Source organism: Paramisgurnus dabryanus, chromosome 1 (genome assembly GCF_030506205.2).
Source record: "Paramisgurnus dabryanus chromosome 1, PD_genome_1.1, whole genome shotgun sequence".
Classification (NCBI taxonomy): Eukaryota; Metazoa; Chordata; class Actinopteri; order Cypriniformes; family Cobitidae; genus Paramisgurnus; species Paramisgurnus dabryanus.
In genome coordinates, this window is record NC_133337.1 from 48,261,777 (window position 1) to 48,284,900 (window position 23,124).

At 37.2% G+C, this 23,124-nt stretch overlaps 1 protein-coding gene across 3 annotated transcripts in view; it reads right to left on the reverse strand.

Moving 5' to 3' along the window:
• The window catches only part of rbfox3a (RNA binding fox-1 homolog 3a), a 622,611-nt gene that overhangs the window by 423,762 nt on the left and 175,725 nt on the right, over positions 1 to 23,124 (reverse strand). For all 3 annotated transcript variants that reach the window (XM_065262753.1, XM_065262754.2, XM_065262751.2), the window contains exon 3: positions 16,360 to 16,411. The gene's annotated coding sequence lies outside the window, so the exon portion shown is untranslated. The remainder of the gene's footprint in view (positions 1 to 16,359; positions 16,412 to 23,124) is intronic.

A 23,124-nucleotide genomic window follows, 5' to 3' on the forward strand; every position in this document is an offset into this window, starting at 1 on the left:
GCACGGAGTTCACGTGGCATACTGTAGCAGTACACATCTTTGATCAAAGTTTTTTTCAGGAAAGATCTGACCACCATAGATCAGGTCGGGCCACGGCAGACTTCGGCTTTAAAATGAAACCGAGTTTTTTAAAATGCAGGCTAAGAACTCGATGCTATAAAAAGACAACAAGGAACCTTTAGTTTGTACTGAAGGACATCGGCACAATTTCTTTACGTTACCGTGATGATAAAGACTAAGCCTTTTACTCGCTACTATTAAGGCGAGCAACAAATACATCATCCTACTCCCTGCGTACTAAAGAGCAGTATGATGGCTCGGCCCCAAATAGACCCTCACTTCTGATATCAGAACGTGCATAAATACCTGGGGCAGCAGAAACGAGGAAAGCTATTAATCAACAGACACGGGGGCTCAGATCCGAAACGGCTTTAAATCCAATAGGAGATTCCTTTCTGATGTTTAAAGCCTAACGGTTTAATATCCCCGCCATCCCCAAGTGGGTAATTGTTTCGCCTCCGCAGACAGAGAAACTGTCGATCAAGTCTCGCATGACCTTGTTTCTGTGTCTGCACTGACCTCCGGAAATGTAAAGCAAAGATCATATCACACAAAAAGCAATACTCCCACAAACGTGCCCCGAGCTGCAAATTGATTCAGCTGCCAAGGAATTCACTCCCATCTCATAGCAGCAGGGAAACGGGGGGTTTAAAAAGGGGTCTTTATTATTTATTCTTTTTTCTGTAGATATCTATCCTGTGCGTCAGCTCAAAGATGTGATTTTTATCGTTATGAAAAGGCACTCTGCATATGTCGCCATGGTGGTTGATAGCTATGGGACAAATAAGCCGTCGAATCTGACTGCTGGTGTTTAACACATCGCCCCTGTCGTGGCACTGATAGCGGGTTCAATTGTCTGCAGTAATGGGCCGAAGGGAGCGAGAGTTGCCTTGGTGACATTGCCTGAAGTGGGCTGAGGTTGTTCCGTGGGACCGCCGCCCCTTTGTCCCGTCGGCAGTGAAAGATGGGAACCCGGCAGACAAGATGGTTATCCTGCATTGTCCAAAAGCCGCTGTTGTCCATTAAACCCCCTAAATTGAATTTAAAAGACTTTCCGATTACGTTAGAAACTCGGCAGATGTCCTTGCAATGGACGGGGACTAGTGACCCATTGCCTCATTAAAATTCGAACTGAAAAAGAGAAAAGAGCGTGCTTTGATCAAATCAAACTTTAATTAGCTCAGATAACCCCAAGCTAACTCGAAAACATTACCAACTGAAGGAATCGAGGACATTCTTCCTAGTGGAAAATTCATCATCCACGGAAGACACGCATAGAGAAGTATATTTTGGAATCCGATGAGTCAAACGAAAATACAGCTTTAGGGAACAAGCGTTCCTAAATTAATCGATAAGATCCATTTAACAAGTAATCGTTTTGATGAGGCGCACAGCAGAGCATAAGGTGAGCAACCTTTGGTACATTATCATTGTCCATGACTTTGCACAGACCGATGTCAAAGGTCCTTCTAGCCAGAGGTAGCAGCAAAATCAAATTCCCTCAACCTTTTGGATCACTTGAGTCTGTGCTAAATAATTGATGCGGCTATTGAGACTGGTGATGGGGCACTGGCAGTGATTTGATTTCGGAGCCAGTCTGAATGGGTTCAAGATTCTTACAGACACCCCGTGGAGGGCCAGTGAGAAATGTCAATCGCACCTCATCTACGGATGGGGGCTTCTCTGCTACACAGAGAGAGCGGCAATCTCCAGGCAATCTGAAGCAAGTTCACCATCCACATTTAATGACACACACACACACACACACACACACACACACACACACACACACACACACACACACACACACAGAGGCTGAATGATAGAACAAAGTGGCGCTCAGCTGCAGCTCTGACAAGTGTCAACTTTGCCGCAATTGCGTCTCATTTCAGTCGAAATACAAAGTATAATAGAGTCAACTACAAAAAAGGGAATATTATCGTCTAAATGACATTTGCTTCTTATAATATTTGTAAATGGTAAAGCCAAAGTAAACAACGTGGGTGTATTATACAGCAAATTGTTATGGTTATGATGTGTCAGTATCAAGCTGGGCCAAAAATTAAGTCTCAACAAGGATCAAATGTAACAAATCGAATAGAAGCTATAACACTTTTTTAAAACCATCCTTTTAAAGGTCTCACTCAGTGTAAGTTACACAAGCTATTCAAATATGACACTACACTAATTTTCAACCAGCGTTGGGTGAAAAAGGGACAAATTAAATTAACCCAGGAAATGTTTATATTTTACCCAATAATAGGTTAAAACAACTCAGCATAGTTAAATCACCACCCAAAGGGGCTGGCCTCGTCCCTTTCGGACCAAACAGTAAGAAAACATCTGTTGGAAGAAAAGTTTTAATGTCAGTTGCAGGGCTCAACATAAAGGACTGTCCAGTGGCCTAGGGCAAGCGTGAGAGGCGCTCAGGCCAGTTAACTTTACTGAAAAATCCAGCTAAGATCAGCACAAACTGGTAAGCTGGTTTTAGCTGGTGTCCCAGCTTGGTTTTAGTGGTGTAGCAAGCTGGTCTAGCTGTGTTTTGGTCACATTTTAAGGTGGTCCAGCTGGACTTGGCAGCACTGTAAAAAATCTTTGCTGCATCATTTTTTTTGTTGAATCAACTCAGATTTACAAGTCAGGTCAACTTACTATTATTTATCTTGACAAGAGATTAGTTGCTACAAATTATAAAATATAGTTGAAAAAAGCCAACTTCATTTTATAAGTTATAACAACTCATCTGTAGTTATAGCAAATCATTTCTAGTTTCCGGCTTATTACCAGCTTATTACTTCAATTTCAGCTTATTGGTTGTTGTGGATGCTGTGTTACGTCGGCTGGTAGAGCAGAGAGACATTTAGACGGCGTGCCCTCTAATTATGAAAACATAATTTTTTAAATCTTGAAAGCATATTTACTTAAACACAACGAATGAAATGATGCAATGTTTTACAGTTTGTCGTCCGTTTCTAGGTAAAGATGACAAGTAGGGAACCTTTTTCGTTGGAACACGTAACTACCGTAAACAAAACCCCGAAGCTCATGAGAAAAGCTGACAGCACATACAGTAGTGTCCATGGTGCTAAAAAGGTTTTAATCCTCTTCATCTGTTACCCTGAACTTAATGGTAAAACGTATGAATGAAGAGAATTTTAAGTGCATCGAGAATATTAATAAATCTTCCTTATAACAAAATTCCTTTGATATAAGTTCTCCATTTCTGTGCACAGTTAATCCTGATATACCTGAAACTATTGACCATGATGAGATACATTTCTGACTAAAGAGTTTACATTTAAAATTATCAACTGTTTTAACAAATGATGAATTAAATTCTGTGTGTATATAAATATATTTGACTTTTGAATTATTTAAATATGTGACACTGAATTTTTTATTTTTTTTGTGGGGCCAATGAAATTTTTTGCAGGGCAAGTGAAAACCTGAACCACTGGCCCGGCCAGGACAGTTTATTTATTTTTTTTGCATTGAGGCCTGAGTTGTTATCAGCAGTGTTGGGAACGTTACTTTAAAAAAGTAATTAGTTATAGTTACTAATTACTTCTCACAAATAGTAACTGAGTTAGTAACTGCGTTACATTATTATAAAAGTAATTAATTACCAGGAAAAGTAATTACTGCGTTACTTAAAAAAAATTTAATATTTCAAATAACTTGAATGCCCCTTACAAAATTAAATATGTTAAATGACTAAAATGGATACTAAAGAGAAATCACTAATTTTGTGGCAGCATGTGACGATGTGAGGTGCTTTATTAGATCAGAATTACTTGCCACAGACGTGGAGAGACTTTTTCTTCATGGGCATAAGTTGCACATTACACAAACATTCCTGCCTTTCACCTCAACAATGGAAAAGTAGTGCTTTATACTTCGTGTTTGCGACCGCTACCTTTGAGCTTGTTGTACTTGCCATCGCCCTGTCGCCAGTGTTTTCGGAGTGATTGATGCGCGATGACCGGGCTGCATGTCAGTGCTTTGAGATGGGGCACAGTCAGCACCAGCACCGCTGCTCGTTGAGAAGAGAAAACGACGCGTATTTTCATGTCAGTCTACAAAAGTCTCCAACCACGCCAGAAAAGATAGCTAGATTTGTCCTATAAAGTCGCTAAAGTGATAGAAAGTTGCTAAATCTAGCGATAAAGTGACCAAGTTGCTCAGACTTTTTAACACTGCTGCTCGCTCCTCAGACTTGGACTGCGCATGTGGGCGGGCCTTTTTGTGAACTCTGCCTCTGGTTGGCTACCGATGGAAATTAAGCCAATCATCATCCGTTATGTTTCTCACAACACACACAAGAGAAAAATAGTGTTTGGCTGAGAGAGTGAGCATACGCGGCTGAAAATCACTACAGTAAGATCAATTTTAGTAACGCGCAGCATTTTAATGTCAGTAACGATAACGGCGTTATAACGGGGGAAACAGTAATTTATTTGATTACTCGTTACTGAAAAAAATAACGCAGTTACTAACGCCAATTACTTATAACTAGGGATGTTAACCGATGACCGTTTGACCGATGGTTGACCGTATCAACGTTAACCGGTCAAAGTTGTCGGTTGTCGGTTAAAAAAAGGATCTGTAAATTAGGCTATTATAGACAGTGGACTAAACCCTACTACAGTTAGTCATCTCTTTCTTTCCAAGATCATTTTGTGTGAAGTGAACAAATCCCTCACACTCAGTTTTTCATAACTGGTCTGTTTGTACTTTATAAACCAATAAAAAAACATTTGGCGTGAGGTCACTGCGTTTGGTTTCGCATGCTCACAAGGTTTGCGAAAAGTAAATGCTACAGGCTATTTTTTGATAAATTCCTTTATTCGAATAGTAAATAAAATACAGCAATAAAATAATTAAAATTAAAGTCTCTCCTGGTTGTGTTCCAAATTATTAACATTTATGTCTTTTAGGCTAACAGTAAAGAGTAAGTTTTGTTTCTGTAAATCCTCAGCCATGATTTTTACCACTTTATTAAGTTTTGCTTTGTAGAAAGCATTTCTTTAAAGTGAATTTCGTTTTGTATAAATTGTATCTTAATTTTAATAAATGTTTCATCAACCAAATGCATGTATTTAATAAATAAAAAGCAAATATAGCAGAGTATATAATTACCGGTCCGTGCATGAAGGCGCCGGCACGGCGCGTTCACTTGCATTGCATTGTTAATTAGAACGCACCTCATCATAAATAAATAAAACTCAGCGTAGGCCTATATGCCTCATACAAGCATTAAATATCTTTGCTGCATTTGTTCTAGAACAAACACAGTGCGAGACCTGCTTTGGCCGGTGCGTCTTTTACACATTCTGAAGGTGCCCGTTTAATCCATTGGTTTTATCGTGTTGCAGTCTATTAGGCAACATTCCGCATAAGATGGGTTTAGATTTGGAAATACATTACATCTATATTTCAGTGGTAACAGAAAAGGTGATGATGATCATCCTATGTCTTTATTATTACTACCCCAAACTAAAGCGCAGTCTCTTCTGAGCTGTCATTTTCTTAAATGAGCCACGGCAATTTTCAAATGAGCTTCACAAACGCCTTTATTTTCAAGTTCAACGCGATCACCTAGTACCTAAACTATTTCGAAACTAAGCACGGCGCCGCGTTTGCGGGACTTATGTTTCGCGCTGTAGGGGATTTAAAAAGTGTTGTGAGGTCTGTGTGTGTGTGAGCCGGAGGCAGAGCGCAGAGAGATGCGAGTTGCGAAATTGCAGGCGCGGCTCGAAATGGTAGGTATGTGACAAAAAAATATAAATACTAGAAAATTCATATATAATTATAACCATATGATAGATAATAAAAATAACTTTAACATGGTTTTTAAATTATTAAAATCGGATAATTATTAAGAAAGTTATGGATTTTTTTATCTCGAAAATTAGGGGGCATTTTTGTACCCAATTAAAACAATAAAACTATGAAAAACTGTGACCTCTTCCGCTTCACCAAACACTTTAAAATATCATAACTTCCTCGTTTCTTGGTCTATTTGCATAATTCAAACACCACATTGTAGGTAATTAAAAGCCCAACAAGATTAAGATGACATCTTTTTAAAAGATATATAAAAATGTTATTATTTTTGATTAACCACTAATTAATGAAACCCAGAGCATCAATCCACGCATATCTTTCCATATGAAATCAAAGCCCTCTCAAATAAAATTGCTGTATTTTTATATATTAAAGAAACATTTAATTGTTTCTTTAATATTTCTTAATTGACTAATAATGCTGGCGAGCAATTTAAATGGTCAGATATTATTAATACATTAATTGATGATTATGTTATTTATCATTCATAAATCAATAAATGCATGCATGTTGCATGCATGTATTTATTTATTTATATGTTTGACAAAATTATGCCAATAATGTAATCTAGAGAGTCTAATCCTTCGTTCTGTATGATTACTTTGAAAAATACTGCACGGATTGATGAAAACGGAGAAGTTTTGGAAGCCAATATGATTGAATGGGCGATTCTGCTTTTGACAACAACGTCACTTGCGGATCTTAAAAAAGCACATGCGAATGTTACAATCAATCCCAAACTTCACCTAATTCAAGTTAAATGTATATTCTATCAAAAGTATTTGGTTTGAAACAAAAAATACTCGCCTTCATAGAGGATTTCAATGCCAAACACGAGAGAAATTTTGCTTCGCTTATAACTTTCTTCTTACGACAGCTGTCTTGGAAATTCGAACGTGAGAATCAACGTAAGGAAGTAATTTATGTCACTAGTATATGGGCTTTAGAGGTATTCACAAAGCAAAGATATGACAGATTTCCTAAGTCACCAACGTGTCTGGCGCTGAATACCTGCTGGGAACACAGCCGTGGGAACAAGCGCTCGTGCGTATTACGTCATTTTGTCACATACCTAGAAATGGCTGTTATTTTAAATAGCATAGCATATTTTAAACTAATAGGCCTATCGGTTAACCGGTTTCAACCGGCTAATGAGGCTCGGTGGCCGGTCAAGAAAATTTTTCGTTTTCGCCATCCCTACTTATAACGCCTTTATTCCCATCACTGGTTATCAGAAGTTTATGCAGGATGGATTCCATGTGGAAACAAATTATGTGAAATATTTTTCCCCATTATGGCCACTCAAAAGAATACATTCAATATTTTATTATGGCAAAAAGGCCTGCACTGTTTTTCAATACTATACAAGAAAAAACAGCAAAAAAAATCTTAAACCATGAGAATAAATAAAAGCAACGCAAAATACAGTTACTGTATACAGCTTGCCAAAATTAAATTCCCCTTGCATTCACAAGTATGGCATAAAGTTTGTTTTGGACCCTCTTACCAAATAGTCTGGCTCATGCTAGTTCATTATTCACACTTACATTAAGTGTGCAGCCTACAGTCCAAAAGACTAAAACGTTTAAAAAAAGAAACAAAATACAAAGCATTTACTGCTAAATAGAACAATAAATTTGTACCAAAGCTGATCATGCGACATTAAAAAAAACACCAGATGAGGAACATTTAAAGCTCACATAACACAAGTTGTGTCTGCTAAATCTCATGTTAATCTTGAGTACCAGTAGTATTAAATCTTTCATATATTCAAAGAGTTTTAGTTTAATCAGATTTATAAAAGACAGATCAGCTGTACCGATTCTTTCCGAATAAACCCAAGCTCCTGGAAGTGTACCACAGGTGGAGCGAGTCACAAGCAAGCAACACACAAAACATTATCCCACAATCTCTGAAAAATGTATGATTCACTACATGTTCATGTCATTGACATTATATGCACTTACACACGATTAACAACAAAACAGACATTTGATGCAGTTTTGCGTACCGCCTGCGACTCATAACCCTGTTGGGCCAGCCCATTTTAACAAAATTCCCATTAGCGAATTCCTATTAGCTTCAGCATAAGCTAAAAGCTATTCTTCCTGGGGTCCTATAATCTATCATGTGACAATACATTTACCACATAACATTATTCACATCCATACATTACTTCACATAACACAACATTTAAAATAAACATTTAACAAAATCTTTCTAAATTAATATTAAATAATGAAATATTTTTGAAGGTAATATTTATTCAGTGATATTTTAAAACCATAATAAGTATTTTGTTGTTTGATAGTATTTGGGAGAGAAATGCATCTGTACCTGGCTGAACGTTGAATTGATTTGGTTTTCACTATAAGCAAAATAAAACTACCTCCTATTGCATGCCTTGCTGGATAATTATGTGTATCAATCCTAAAAAAAATAGTTTTGTATATAAGATAAAAGGTGTTGTGTTGGTTATAACTTTATATAAAAACCATTAGTGAATACACAAATCTGTTTTTAACTTTAAACCATTAAAAGGCTTTCATGCATTTTTTCAACATTTGATCTAAACCCACATGAAAGAGCCACATGTGCCGTTTTATTCTGAATCACTGGTAGTTTTTTTTTTTTAATATTAGTTGTTGAAGTACTAGACCAAACCACAGAGCAGTAATCAAGGTGTGAAAAAAACAAAGCATTAAGTACTTGTTTAATGGTCTGTGGTGTAAAATATTTTGCACACCTTTTAATAACAGACAAAGTGTTTCCCATTTGAGTTACCAATGTCTGAACATGCGTATCCCAACACAATCTACTATCAATCATTACTCCCTAAAGTTAAGCCTTTTCTCTTTGCTCCACAGATTTTTGGTCTATACTGAGTTCAGGTTTCAATAAGAAAAAATAAGTTCCAACCACTAAGCAGTTAATTTAGTGTTGGTGTGTGCGTGTGCTAGTCCCATATAAGGACTTCCACCATACTTCCTGCACTGAATTTGCCCATAAAAGAAATAAAGCAAGATTGTTACAAATTAATCTTTCATTTTCGAAAAAAAAAAAAAACTTTCCTAAACTTGTATGAACCCTTTTGAAGTGCATTCTGCACAGTAATATTCAGTCATACATCTTACTGCTTTTATGACACGTTGCCTATGTTTAACATGAATAATCCAATTCTCAAACAATGTTGATAAGCCAGAATGCATAAAATAGCTTTACCCCCCCACCCTTTAACCCTGTAAACCCTTGTTGTAATATTACAATCAGTTTAAGGTCTAATAAAATATACCTGTACATGTTTTTTTCTTTTTAAAACCATATTTACACAACTTAAAAAGTCCTAATGTTCAACCCTGCAATGATTTTGAATGCTACTTTGTAAATAGGTTTGTTTTCCTGGCCGTGAACTTACAAAACCTGCAAACCTGCCTTTTTTTTACTGGACTAAATAAATCAACAATCACATAAGTAAAATGCCTAAAATATTTTGTTCTGTGATAAGTTATGTGTCTAGATCATGCATATTTTAAGAGACTGCTGAATGTTTTGATTATATTAGATTTTGAGCTTGTTATGTCAATTTTGTGTAATTTTACAACGTTGGGTCTGAAGGGTAACAAAATTTACCTGTGCATCTTGCACATAACATGAATTTGCTGTACTTTTAAACTGTAAAAAAATTACTTTTTTAATAATTTTTTGTAGCAACAAAATATAATATTGATATCAAATGTCTTTGATACTATTTTGAGTTTTAATCTAAGTTTTAAGATTACAAAGAACGCTTATAGGAAAATAATAATTTATTTGAGAAAAAGTATTTATGTGGCAATATTTGAAACTATTTGTATCTTATTGTTTATAAAATATTCTTAGCTGGTCTTGTTTTCTTGTCTGGGCTTTGTTTGCTCAAATATCTGTTGGCTGCATGAGGGTCAGGTGATATTGTTCTGGAATGCGGGGTGGGTGTAAAGGTGCTATTAGCATTATAAATATAGGACAATAAGCTTGCCAGACAGTATTGTGTGTATTCTGTGAACTGGGTGAATCCTTTGAAATGTATAAATGTGATTGGAATTGATTTGCATCAAGACTAATAAGCATGGAAATAATCTGCGTGATTTTATTCCAGACAGGACTGCCTCAACTACAATGTGTATGATGTCATTTATATCATCCAAATTTGGAAAAAGTGACTGTGATATAACTGATAAGGAGGAATGTGGTGATTCCTCTCAACTATAAAAGAGAAAATAAAAACTTTATGTCTGCCCATATAATGATAATGTGGACATGACGCCAACAAAACCAAGCCATTCATGAACACAGACCTTGCCCCATGACAGGTATTACTGTCTGAAAAAGGATTTTATCAGTCTCAAGACTGATATTTCTGTTATTGGCATCACTAATGATGCCATCTCCTTTCATATATCACTGGAGAACCTCTGAAGGTTTGCGTCAGAAGACATGATCACGGCTCTGACAGATAACACCAATGAGTACGGTTTCCGAAAGAGAGGAGTTTTCATAAACAACAAAATGGGATTACTATCATTAAACATGTTTGTAAACACAGCTAAACACAGTAAATACCAGTTTTCTTTCAATGTATCTGATTTTGTAAATACAAAATGAGCATATTTTTATAATAAATGATTTTTCATAAAAATATAGTTTTGTCTAGTTATTATGTATTGTGTGAGCAGTACACCCTGAAGAGTAACTCTTAGATGTTATTAACATTTGTTAAGACAGTGAGTGAAATCACAGCAATTCTGCTACCCCAAAGGCCCAATGTTGTAATATTACAACATTTCCATAAAAACTTACCAAAATGTCAAAAATGTAAAAACCCATTGATTTTTGCATTAGAGGACTCTTACAACAACACATAAAAAGGTTAAATATTTATTTCAAAGTTTTTTTTCCATATTTGGGTCTTACAGGGTTAAATGTTCCTATGGTGTCTTTCAATGTAACGCGTGATCAGCATCACGTATGTGAAATATACGATTTATTGTACTATTTAATCACATATGCTGAAAGTGTCATAGATATTTGTGAATCTAATGAACTGGAACAGACATGTTGTCTCGCTGATTTATGTCACATTACTGTATTAAATTCCATATGTTCTCCTGTGAGTGGTACAGACGAATGAGAAGCGTTACGCTGGTATGGTTCATTTTTTTGACCATCGTGATGAATAGCACCACCCCTGAAGTTCTTCTCAAGTATTCAAGGCAAATTCTCGCCTAGACCAGACGATTTGTTTGCAAACACCTGGGATTTTAGTATTCTGACTGGCAGAGACTAACTTAATCATCTATAATTGGTGCAGTGGTTCTCATTTATAGTGACTGACAGCATCGATCTGTTTCAAAGGTAAACCGTCAGGCCTGATAAATAAAGGAAAAGAACAAGCAGTCACATTCTAAATAAGTGGAGAATTTGCAACATGACACAATGTAAAACCAAAACCCACATCATATCTTATTGAGAAGTGAGTCTAATCCCCAGACAGAGACGGCTGGATATCGATGTGCATGATATTAAATTTAAAAATCTCAGGACCTTAAATAATTTAACCGTGAAAGATCACAGAGTATTTGATCTAGGCTCTATATCAAAACTACATTACACAGTGCAAAATCTGTGACAGAGGCTAAAAATAGCACTTTACAATGTCTCGCAACAGAAATGTCACAATATCGGGGTTCGAGATATGCCAGATATTTAATGAGGCACATACTTAATTTATTTTTGCATGTGGCAAAATGCAAACAAATAGGATACTATGTGTTGATCTGATTAATTTGTTTTAACCTTTTTTTACGCTATTGTACAATTTTTGAAGTACTGTTATAAAGTCAAAACCTAACAAAAAAAGAACGTGCTACTATCCAGTGCAGATTCAGTGACATGAAGTGTGAAATTAAACTTGTTACTTTTATGTTTTTCTTAACACACTTAGTGAATCTGCTATAAGTCCTGTTTTTTGTACAGTAGCTATAGAACAATTTAATTATCATTTAAGCTCAACAAGTACAAGACATCAACATTTTGTACAAACATAACACGACAAGACCATCTGTTACAGTACTGTATGTATGTAAAAAAGTCATTATATTTTGAATCATCGCACACATCTAACATTGCTCTGTGATGTATGCATATACTGTACATGCACATGATGTATCCTTTCATTCCTTTAAAAGCAACTTACAATGTTTATGTTTATTTACTTCACAAAATAAGAGTTTAATCAATACTTATCGGCACTGAATAATTAAATCTTTCAACAATCCTTACTGACCTGAGGCTGATTATTTGTTGCCCATTAAGCTATTGATACAAACGTAAAAGAGGTCGATATTATACAGAGTCAAACGATGCATCCTGACACATTAAAGTCCTTTTAAAGTCTGATATTAAATGTGTGCTAAATTTGTCACACCACAAAAAAAAGAAATTATTAAACACCCAACCAATCTGAAAGATGAAAATACTGCAAGTTAATAAAATAAGTTATCAAAATCTTAGAAAACAGGCAGGATTCTTTGCTCTCAAGCAATGGGGGCGTGCCCGCACTGTCTGCACTGAAACCACGCCCACTCGCGGGAAAGCTGCAGTCTCTCTTAACTTTCAAATACCGCTTCAACCTGAATGGATGCTTGAAATTGTGTTAGGGGTGGAGCCATGTGCGTTGGCTCAAGTACATCATCGAGCCATCGTTTTAGCCCCGCCTCAAAAATCCTGAACTTAGAAATGATGAAAAACTCTGCAATTCATTACTACATAGTTTACATTCCTTGTGGTGTGTTTCAGCAATACATTCTTTAGAAACAATTTGTAAGATTAACTTCACAGGGACTTTAAAGGGACATTCCACTTTTTTTGAAAATATGCTCATTTTCCAGCTCCCCTAGAGTTAATCATTTGATTTTTACCGTTTTGGATTCCATTCAGCTGATCTCCGGGTCTGGCGTTAGCACTTTTAGCATAGCTTAGCATAATCCATTGAATCTGATTAGACCATTAGAATAGCGCACAAAAAATAACCAAAGAGTTTTGATATTTTTCCTATTTAAAACTTGACTCTTCTGTAGTTACATTGTGTACTAAGACCGACAGAAAATTAAAAGTTGTGATTTTCTAGGCAGATATGGCTAGGAACTATACTCTCATTCTGGCGTAATAATCAAGGACTTTGCTGATGTAACATGGCTGCAGCTAACACAGTCTCACCCCATTTCGTCAATATTTGACGACACTTGACCATTCGTCATATGTTGACGTGAAGGGTATACCTTTCGCGTCATTTTTTGACGAACTGGGGACTTCAATACTATTACGTCCGTTGCATTCTCTTTCCTATTTTATTACCATTTGCGCGTCGGTTTAGGGTTAGATTACGCAAAATTAAACAGTGTACGCGAAATTAAACAGTGTACGCGAAATTAAACAGTTGTCACCTGGCGTTGGGGTTAGAAACAGTTGTCACCTGGCGTTGGGGTTAGAGTTAGGTTTGGGTAGGGATGTCATTATGTAAATCTAACCCTAAACCGACGCGCAAATGGTAATAAAATAGGAAAGAGAATGCAACGGACGTAATAGTATTGAAGTCCCCAGTTCGTCAAAAAATGACGCGAAAGGTATACCCTTCACGTCAACATATGACGAATGGTCAAGTGTCGTCAAATATTGACGAAATGGGGTGAGACTGGGTTGCTGCAGCAGGCGTAGTGATATTTCGCACTGCCCGTAAATAGTCCTCTTGGTTACTTTCAATAGCAGGGGACTATTTTCGGGCACATCGTAATATCACTACGCCTGCTGTACAAACGTGCTAGCGCCAGACAGGGAGATCAGCTGAATTTATTCAAAAATGGTAAGAATCAAATGTTTAATTCTAGGGGAGCTGGAAAATGAGCATCTCCCAAAAAAGTGGAATCTCCCTTTAAGCTCATACACAAAGGTGACATGACTTTGCACTAGTGTACACTTAAACAAAACATCTATTGGGAATCTGGGCAGAAGACCTTAACCCATAGTCAAAAAACTCTAAACACAGCCAACTGTACATCTAACATAAAATAAAAATTCACCTGACCTGAGAACCACAGAACCAACAAAAGATATTCGATGTGAAACAGCCAAGCCCATAAAACATGGGTAGATTTCAGCTTGGATGCATCTGCGTGTGACCGCACAGCGCTCCGAAAAGCTCTAGGCAAAATACATGACCAGAGTAGGTTACTAGTTTGTCTCACGATTAAACCTTGGGGATGCTATCACTGAGCCTCGGGGATCTTTAAGTAAAGAATCGCCTCCAGAAAAAAAATGTTTTGTCTGTACAGATTAACCAGCGAAACATCTTGTCTGAATTCAGCTCGCAAGCCCTGCGACTCTAAGTTCCACCTTCTAGTCATCTTCCTGGCAGTGTCATCAGAGCTGAGCTTTGGGCCTGACTGTGTTCCTTTCCCCTTGAGTGCACCACGTCTCAATGGCCATCCAAGTCATGCGCGAGAGACTGGCTCTGAACGATGACTAACAAATTCGTTGAGGAGTAAGTAATGTTAGGTTTGCTGACATTGGCAAGCTATGCCACACGCTCTGACGGCAAGAAAAGCAAAGATAAATTGTAAGCCCCGCGCATATATCTTTGTTTCCACTGTACACATCAAATCAATAGCGGGTCACTATTTGCAAGCGCTTCGTTTATGAAAAGACACTTTTCTTCTTTTAAGGAATTATAGTAGTCTGCTTGAAGTTAGATAGTCGTTTTCTTTACTCAGCAAAATTCAGTCCAACTTTCTTTCAATGGATTTGGCTGTTTTTATTCTCAGGTCAATTTCGTTTTATGAAATGTTTTCTTTGTATCCGTTTAATATGCTAATATTATTTTAATTTTAAAGGGCACATTTCACAAGACTTTTTTAAGATGTATTATAAATCTTTGGTGTCCCCAGAGTACGTATGTGAAGTTTTAGCTCAAAATATCATATAGATAATTTATTATAACATGTTAAAGCTGCCACTTTGTAGGTGTGAGCAAAAATTTGCGATTTTTGGGTGTTTCCTTTTAAATGCAAATGAGCTGATCTCTGCACAAAATTTCAGTGCTGTGGTTGGATAGTGCAAATTAAGGGGCGGTATTATCCCCTTCTGACATCACAAGGGGAGCCTATTATTTCAATGACCTATTTTTTTACATGCTTGCAGAGAATGGTTTACCAAAACGAAGTTACTGAGTTGATCTTTTTTACATTTTCTAGGTTGATAGAAGCACTGGGGACCCAATTATAGCACCTAAACATGGAAAAAGTCGGATTTCCATGGTATGTCCCCTTTAAAATACATACTAGGGAACACTTTTGTAACATCATTACATGTTAAGTGCATATGTCTATGCATCCATATAGTAATATATTCATGCATATTTACACCAATGTTGTCTTTTGTTTCTGTATCAAAACTGTCCGCCATTATTTCACCACTCGCTGTGTGTGTTTATCACCTGCAGGCCTAGCATGCTGTCCTAAATTGCCAGTTAAGAGATAAAGGTATTTTGTCATGGGGCACAATTTGTAATTTCAAGGTATACTAAATTATAAAAAATATTAAGGTATGTGAAAACTCAAAAGGGGAGAGAAAACATTAGCGTGTGCATAAATGCGAATGCCTGAAGCTTTGCTCTGTAATAGAATCTTGGACCTTTCCAACAAAAAAATGAAGGACATAATTCAAATGAGCTGAAGCATTTTAAGGTCATATAAATATTACAATCAAGCAGCACTGACATCAATTGTAAGAGCAAAAACAAGAGAAACCGTAAAGCACTTTGTTTCCCGTCATATACTCACATGCAAAGCAACGTTATGCTTACATATACTGTACACAGGATATAGCAAATGCTATAATCAATTTTAAGCCAATAACTTTTAATGAAAAGAAAATGCATATAAATGTGAAACTGAATTATGAAAATTGCAAATGCTACATGTAAACAAGTTCTATTTACTAAACTGAAAACTGTATAATAACGATTGTATAAAAATCATAATTATTATGGTATGTATTCAAATTTATGCTAATAAAACTTACTTTGAATCTTGATGAAACATAATACGTAAACAAAACCACTCTAATGTGCATTTAGTCATATGAAATCACAAATATGTTTAGACTGCGCCTGCTTCTTTCTGCACCATTCAAAACTTCTAAAGTATACATACCACAACTTTTAAAACCAAATATGCACCCGTTTTCTCACACAAAGCTTAACTCAAACTCTTGCGAGCATCCTCAAAACCTGCTCTCTACACCGTTGCTTTATTCTCTCCTCTCCTTATTACATCTACATCTCCCTTTACGAAACCGATAAGCGACAGAAGGCTGTAAAAAAGCATGAATCTAAATCAAAATTAGCATGACAATACTCACAGTGGGGAGAAGGGGGCAGTCGGCGCGTGGCGAGTCACTCTGTCCGATGAACCTGCACGAGAGCACGAGAGAGAGGAAACAGTCAGCTGTGAAAGCACAGTTAGGAGAACGGGAGGGGTGGCGAAGAGCAGTAACACACAAGAAACTGAAACATTGAGGAGAACGAGGATAAAGCAAACGGTGGGAGAGAAATTGGGAGGGAGGGTGGCGTGTGATGAGAATAAAAACGCGGGGTGAAGCATTTAGTTGTGAAAGTTCGACACACAAATGGGGAAACCGGGTGAGCGTGCACGAGCGCTGTTCCTGTAGTTGTTCACGTGACATCGATGGGATGAACTAGATACCTTATGCTTTATGTTATTGTACCAACACCACAAGGCAAATAATGAGTGGTTTTTTTGCATTGCAATACAAACATAGTTTTACTTTTAGCTTTGTTTGCTGTTTTAATGATTTTTGGGAATGCATTAAAACAACAGTTCACCAAAAAATGAAAATGTTCTCATTATTTCAAACCCACATGCTGCGTTTTTCCCTATGGAACACAAATTAAGGATTTTTGCATAATCATATTTAATTGCTTTTTATATACAGTGTTTCTGTATATCAATTGGTAGAGCATTGCATTAGCAACAGAAAGGTTGTGGGTTTGATCCCAGGAAACACACATACTGTTAAAATCTGTATCTTGATTGCACTCGCTTTGGATGAAATGCATCTGCCAAATGCATAAATGTAAATGTAAGTATTGGGAATAATATTGAAAACAAAATATAATCAATATTATTATCATTATTTAGCATATGCTCTCAAACAAATATGACACCTATCATAAAACGCCAGTTGGAAGTCCATAACATTATATCAAATATCATTGGTTCCTGATTGTCTCATAAACAAGCATCATGACATCAATCCTGCGCTACAGGCACCACATTCGATTTAAAGGCTGTGGTGAATAATGACTTACATTTTTGTCTGTTTCCATACAAAAAGCTGTCATCTGATTTCAGAAGACTTGGAATAGGATGCACAAATCATATCTACTACTTGCATTGTGCTTTCTTGGTTTTGACAGCCCACGGTCACTATAAGCTGTCATCGTATGGAAAAATCTACGTGAAGAAATCTTTTTGTGTTTGCGTACGGGTGAGCAAACAGCGACAGAATTTTCATTTTTAGCTGACCTGTGCGTCTAGCTTTATTTGCATGCCGGTTTTGTTTGGGTTTGTGAATATGTGTTTCAACAGTTGAAAGGACTGATGATCTGCATCACAACACAGTCTGTGAAGCAAGCCTCTTTTTCGGGTCTTTCCATATTTCCATCTGCTTCTCGTGTGTGTCTTTCTCCCTTTGCTTTTCTTTTCAAGTGACAAAAGCAAGACCCCATTCCTAATCTGACCCTAAAAACAGCAACAAAATCCCCTCGGCCCATCATCCTCTGGCTGGGTTCTGTTTTCTCTCCTTTTTCTTTCATATCCCTTGCTCCCCCTCTCTGTCACTCTCCATTGCATCCTCTCCCCCCAGTATAACCTCTTCCTCTTTCTCCTCCTCTGTGTAAACGGCTTTCAGCCGAGCAGAGATTACCTAGACCATGCTCTTCAGAACAGCTTCAAAAAGGGTGCTCTGGGCTGCCAGGCTGGATAACACCAAGGATGGAAAAAGAGGGAGTCACATAAAGAGAATGACTTGGAAAATGTTTGCTGAAAAAAAGATACAAAGGATCCAGGACTCTCAAATTGTCTTGTTCGTACAGATGTGGCCCATTTAATGTCATAATGAATGAATAACCTAGATGTTTCTATTATGATAAAAGTCACGATTGTCATCTTAAATCATAGTAACAGTAACTGAAGTAAATATAAAAATAATGACTTTTATTTTTAATGCTACATTATTATTTTATTTTTAATACTACATTATTTAATCCTACATTATAAGTCTCCCTGTCGCCGAATATTTTTTTTCACTTAAAACTCATCTTTGAGCTTCGTAATAGCACATGTTAAAGTTTTTCCTGTAACAAGATGATATACGTGGATGATATACGTGGATCTATAAATATGCAAATTAGTCCCCTCTTCTACTCAATCACGTAGCTCTGACCATAGATATAAATATGCAAGTTAGTCCCTACGCTCCATCTGTTTGAAAACAGTTTCAAACGTCAACAATAACTAACATCTCGCAGATTCGCTTAGAGAGCCTTTAAATTAGGGATGCACCGAATCCAGGTTTCGGATTTTGCAGAATATTGGGCTTTTGATGGGAACCTTCTTTGATTACATGAAGGTGTTAAAATGCGGACCGTTCGAATGTATTAGGCTGTGAGAATCTAAAAATGGAACTTGTAAGCAAAAAAAGTTTGTTTGGCAGCGCTTTCAACCAAAACAAGGCGATTCAAGTTGAGCTACATGTTCAGTTTGCAATGCCGATGACTCGTGGTGTCAAGGACCCTACTGTAAGCAGTACACAACATCATCACTGCTGTTCAAACATTTGCGTCTAAAACATCCAAAAGAATATGAGTTGTACATGAAGGAATCTACAGACAGCAGCCAAAATGAAGCAACTTAAGATACGGCAGAGGAATGAGATTCGTTCCCACACTCGCAACCGGCTGTCAGAGATTTATAATTTACAAACCCGAGGGATGTATTGCTACAACTCCTTGAAATGCATATCATAAACAGGATTACTACGTAGTGATCTGACTTCGGACAGAGCGCAGCTCTCTGCACATGGAGCTGAGAAAGGCGCCAAGATGCAGCGGGTTATATTTTAAACAAAAGGGTAGGTTGCCTCAGCTCGCATGAAACGCATAAAACTGAACAAATACGTAAGGATTACTACTTTAGTTTATGTTTAGACTTCGGACAGAATCAGATGCAAGAGCGCGTGAGACAGAGAGAAGCGCAGCTGCTTATGACGCGCTGGATTTATTTCCGATATTAGGAGTCCAAGACGCGCGCATTAAGTCCATGTGCGTGCAAGAAGGAATCCTACAAGCTTTCTTGTGTAAAGTAAATCCCACAACCCCCATGCGAGGAAAAGCACGCAATGTGCATGTTAATGTGAAACTATAATAATAATAAATAATGAATAATAATGGCATAGCATTTTTATTTTTCAAAAAAAAGTAAAAGTCGAGAATCGAATCGAATCGCGACCTTAGAATAATAAAAAAAAGTAATCGAATCGAAGATTTGGAGAATCGTGACACCCCTATAGCCTAGCCTACTGTTATAAACGAAAACTAAACAGCCTACTATCAATGTTTATTGAGTAAATGTTCAATAACATTAATTTTCAGGTTAGTCATCAAGCATATTCTGATTTAAAAAAAGAAAAGAAAAACACTTTTCTTTGCATTGTTGCATTATTATTATTGTTTTTTTTTTTTTTGAAAGGGTAAGCATAGGCTTATGGCAATTGTCAAAATAGTTTTTCCCACTTGTCATCCTTGCATAATGTTGCCAATTTTTTTTTTTACAGTTAAAATAAAATAAAATGAGAAATACACTGCTGTGGACGTTGTTTACTTCATTAATGTGTTTACTGTGTTAATGGAATAAGGATGCGAGTACGATTCGGTATAAATTTAAATGTTTATTTTTAAAATAAGTATAGCATTTGGGTCATGCAGAGACCACAAAACTAATAAAAGGTCAGGTGGAAGACATCAACTCGAACCAATACTTACAGGTGACACATACTGAAGTACCATTGTTACTTTTCTGTCTAAATTTGATTGTAAGTTTGGAACCAAAATTAAGGGAGTCTGGTGGTCACTGAATGTGATTTTCATTTTTTTATTCACAACTGAACTGTTTGTAAACCAAACAGGGACGGAGTTTCCTATTCCGCTGCTGTGTAAAGATAGCTGCTAACAGCCACAGTGAGAGGAACAAAAACCTGAAAAGTGAATTTTGGTACATGTTGAGTGTTTCTATTGATATTTTTTTTCAGAATTGCATCCTCATGGTGGCTTGAAGGGACTCTTAAATGTTGCTATTTAAAGCCTGTTGAACTTTGCCAGCTTGTCAGGTTCGCTCAGTCTTGATATGCACATGCTAGGGCGATGACTTGCTATTAGAAACAGTCCCACAACACTTTTGTTCTCATTTGACCTGCATTACAGTTTAATACCTTATTATATAAACATGATGGATGCTTGATTTCTTTGTTGCAGATGCAGGAAACTGCAAATTGTAAAATCACTTGATTAACTGCTGGTCTTGGCTGGTATAAAGGGCACATATAATGCCCATTTTTACAAGATGTAATATCTTAGGTGTCTGAAGTTTCAAAATACCCCACAGATCATTTATTATATCATGTCTAAAATTCCCCTATTTGGATGGAAGCAAAAAGCGTAGTTTCCATGTGTGTACCTTTCAAGGCAAACAAACTTCGGCTCCTCATTCCCTTACCAACAGACAGTGACTGATTTTTCTTTAAAAATAGATCTTATTCCTGTAAATACAGTCTGAGACAATAGTATAATTAGCCTTATTAGCGCTAAAATGTGCCAACAAATACAATTAGAACATTTTTTGGGTACAATTAACCAGTCAGTCAGTGGCCGTGGGCGGGGCTTTGTTTGTGTGACATCACATTAACAAGAGCATCAGTTAACAAGAGCTTGTCTAATGAGACTGCTTTGGTTTAATGATGATTAAAAATGATTTTTTTTCCATGTAGGGTTGTTGTGTTCACACACTGCCAACACACATTTAAATCCAAGCACATTGTAAAAGTTGGTTTCAAAGGGCCTAACAGTTAAAAACACAGAACAGTGCTGGTAAACATATTAAAGCACAGCTGCTAAAAACACCAGAATGACACAAATTGCATACAGTAAAAAACTGGATAAACTAGTCAGTGTTACTAACTGACTAGTCAGTTGTCGCTAAAAACACCTCTAACAGCAGCAGCATACAGAACATTTGCTTAAAGTTTCTGCTAAAAATGTACATTTTTCGATGTTTGCTTGACACAATTCAAATAAAATGATTCATTCATTTCTGCAGTGTGCACGTTCAAGGCCAAAACCACACAAAGCCACAGTTCAGAAAGCATAATGTCTTTGTATTCTTTGATGTCTGATCTTTGAAGTGCATCCCTCCGCGTGTAAACCCAATGCCTCTTTCTCCGTCCCCGTGTCCAGCCCATCTGTGCGTTACGTGAAACCCACACTCTGCCCTCTTGCACCCAGAGAATGTCCAATTAGAGGAAGGTCAGGTCCGGTAGCCGTGTGTGAGACAGCCACTTATTCTGTTACCGTCGGCCGATCCGTCACGCTCCTCTCTAGCTTTCTTTATTTTATTCTTCCTCCCAAAGGCCAGTGGCTAACTCTATCACCAGGACAAATGACCCTTCAGTGGCACCATTCATCAGCTGCCTTAGAATCACTCGGCCCGGGCGCGGACCCGCCCAGCTACCCCCCGCAAATGGATCCGCCTCTCCCGCTGGCTTCCCCTCCGCTTCTCCGATCGTGTACATGTGGGTGTGAAAGCAAAAACGAGAGCGTCTTTGTGCGCGGCTAAACTGCATTATAAATCTCCCCCACATGCAAAATAAACACACGCGGTCCATCTAAAATAGAACCACCTTCTTTACAAAACACATATACGTGCGCTTTTGTCAAAGCCCTTTGTCTGGTTTCATTTGGTTGTCAGTGTTGTTTTCTTGTTTTATCCCTTAGCTGCTATTCAGACGCCCACCGTCCCAACACCTCCACCCGGGGTGGGAATCTTTACATAAGCGTTGAGGACGAGAGCAAATAAAATGACGGTAATTTGGTCTGGGCACCACACAGGTCCTGCCTCAACGACAGGGTTGTCTTTTCCATTGCTCGAAGATGGGTTAGGTGGGAGCGTTGTTATTAATGAAGACACTTTCATTATCGTGAATCCAAGTGCTCAATGAGAAGAAAAATCAGAATTAAAAAGTCAAGCAAACTGGGAAGGGAAAGACAGATTAGGATGTGACAGATGGTCTTCCATCACGTGTGGAAAAAAATGAAATAAAATCGAAATAAATAAATAATAGGCTTATGGAGAGCGGCACTAGCACATTTTCTTCCTCCTCTCCTTAATTCTGGGCAATTAAAATATTTTTCCCTTCAATAGCGCAAAAAGCATATGGGGACATTACTCATTTGGTGCTGTTTTGCCAGTATAGTTTCCATGGCAACGTTGGAGCAAGAAACATGACTCTTGCTGGTAGCTACAGAGTCACTTGTGTAACCCGTGGTATTCGAAATGTGAACTTTGACTCTTTCCAGCCTTGATTTAGTAATAAATCTTGCTATAGTAAAAATAACAGACTTGTCGTCCATGTTAACACAGACATAGATTTGATTTGCACAATTGGGGTTTGAAGTTTCAACTGTATGTACAGTATATTTATTAATCATTGTATTAATGTGACCCTGCCTGTGAAAACCCAGCAACTGTTTACCGTTTCATGCATAAAATCATCTTATAGTACATAATGTAAAGTACATTCTGTAAAAATATAACCTTGATATATTAAATATCAACCGAGGCAATGCCAGAGATTGAAATTAAAACTTTGATGCTCCTAATCTTATCATTATGAAACTTCATACAGGTTCACATATTGGGGTCATATCATGATCATATCAAAATGGAATAATACTTCAATGAAATATCAAATTATTTTTGTGAATAATCATGAGTGCCACTTAAGAGTCTTGCATATTTAATTTTTAATATTAACAATGTTTAGCGTTTGACC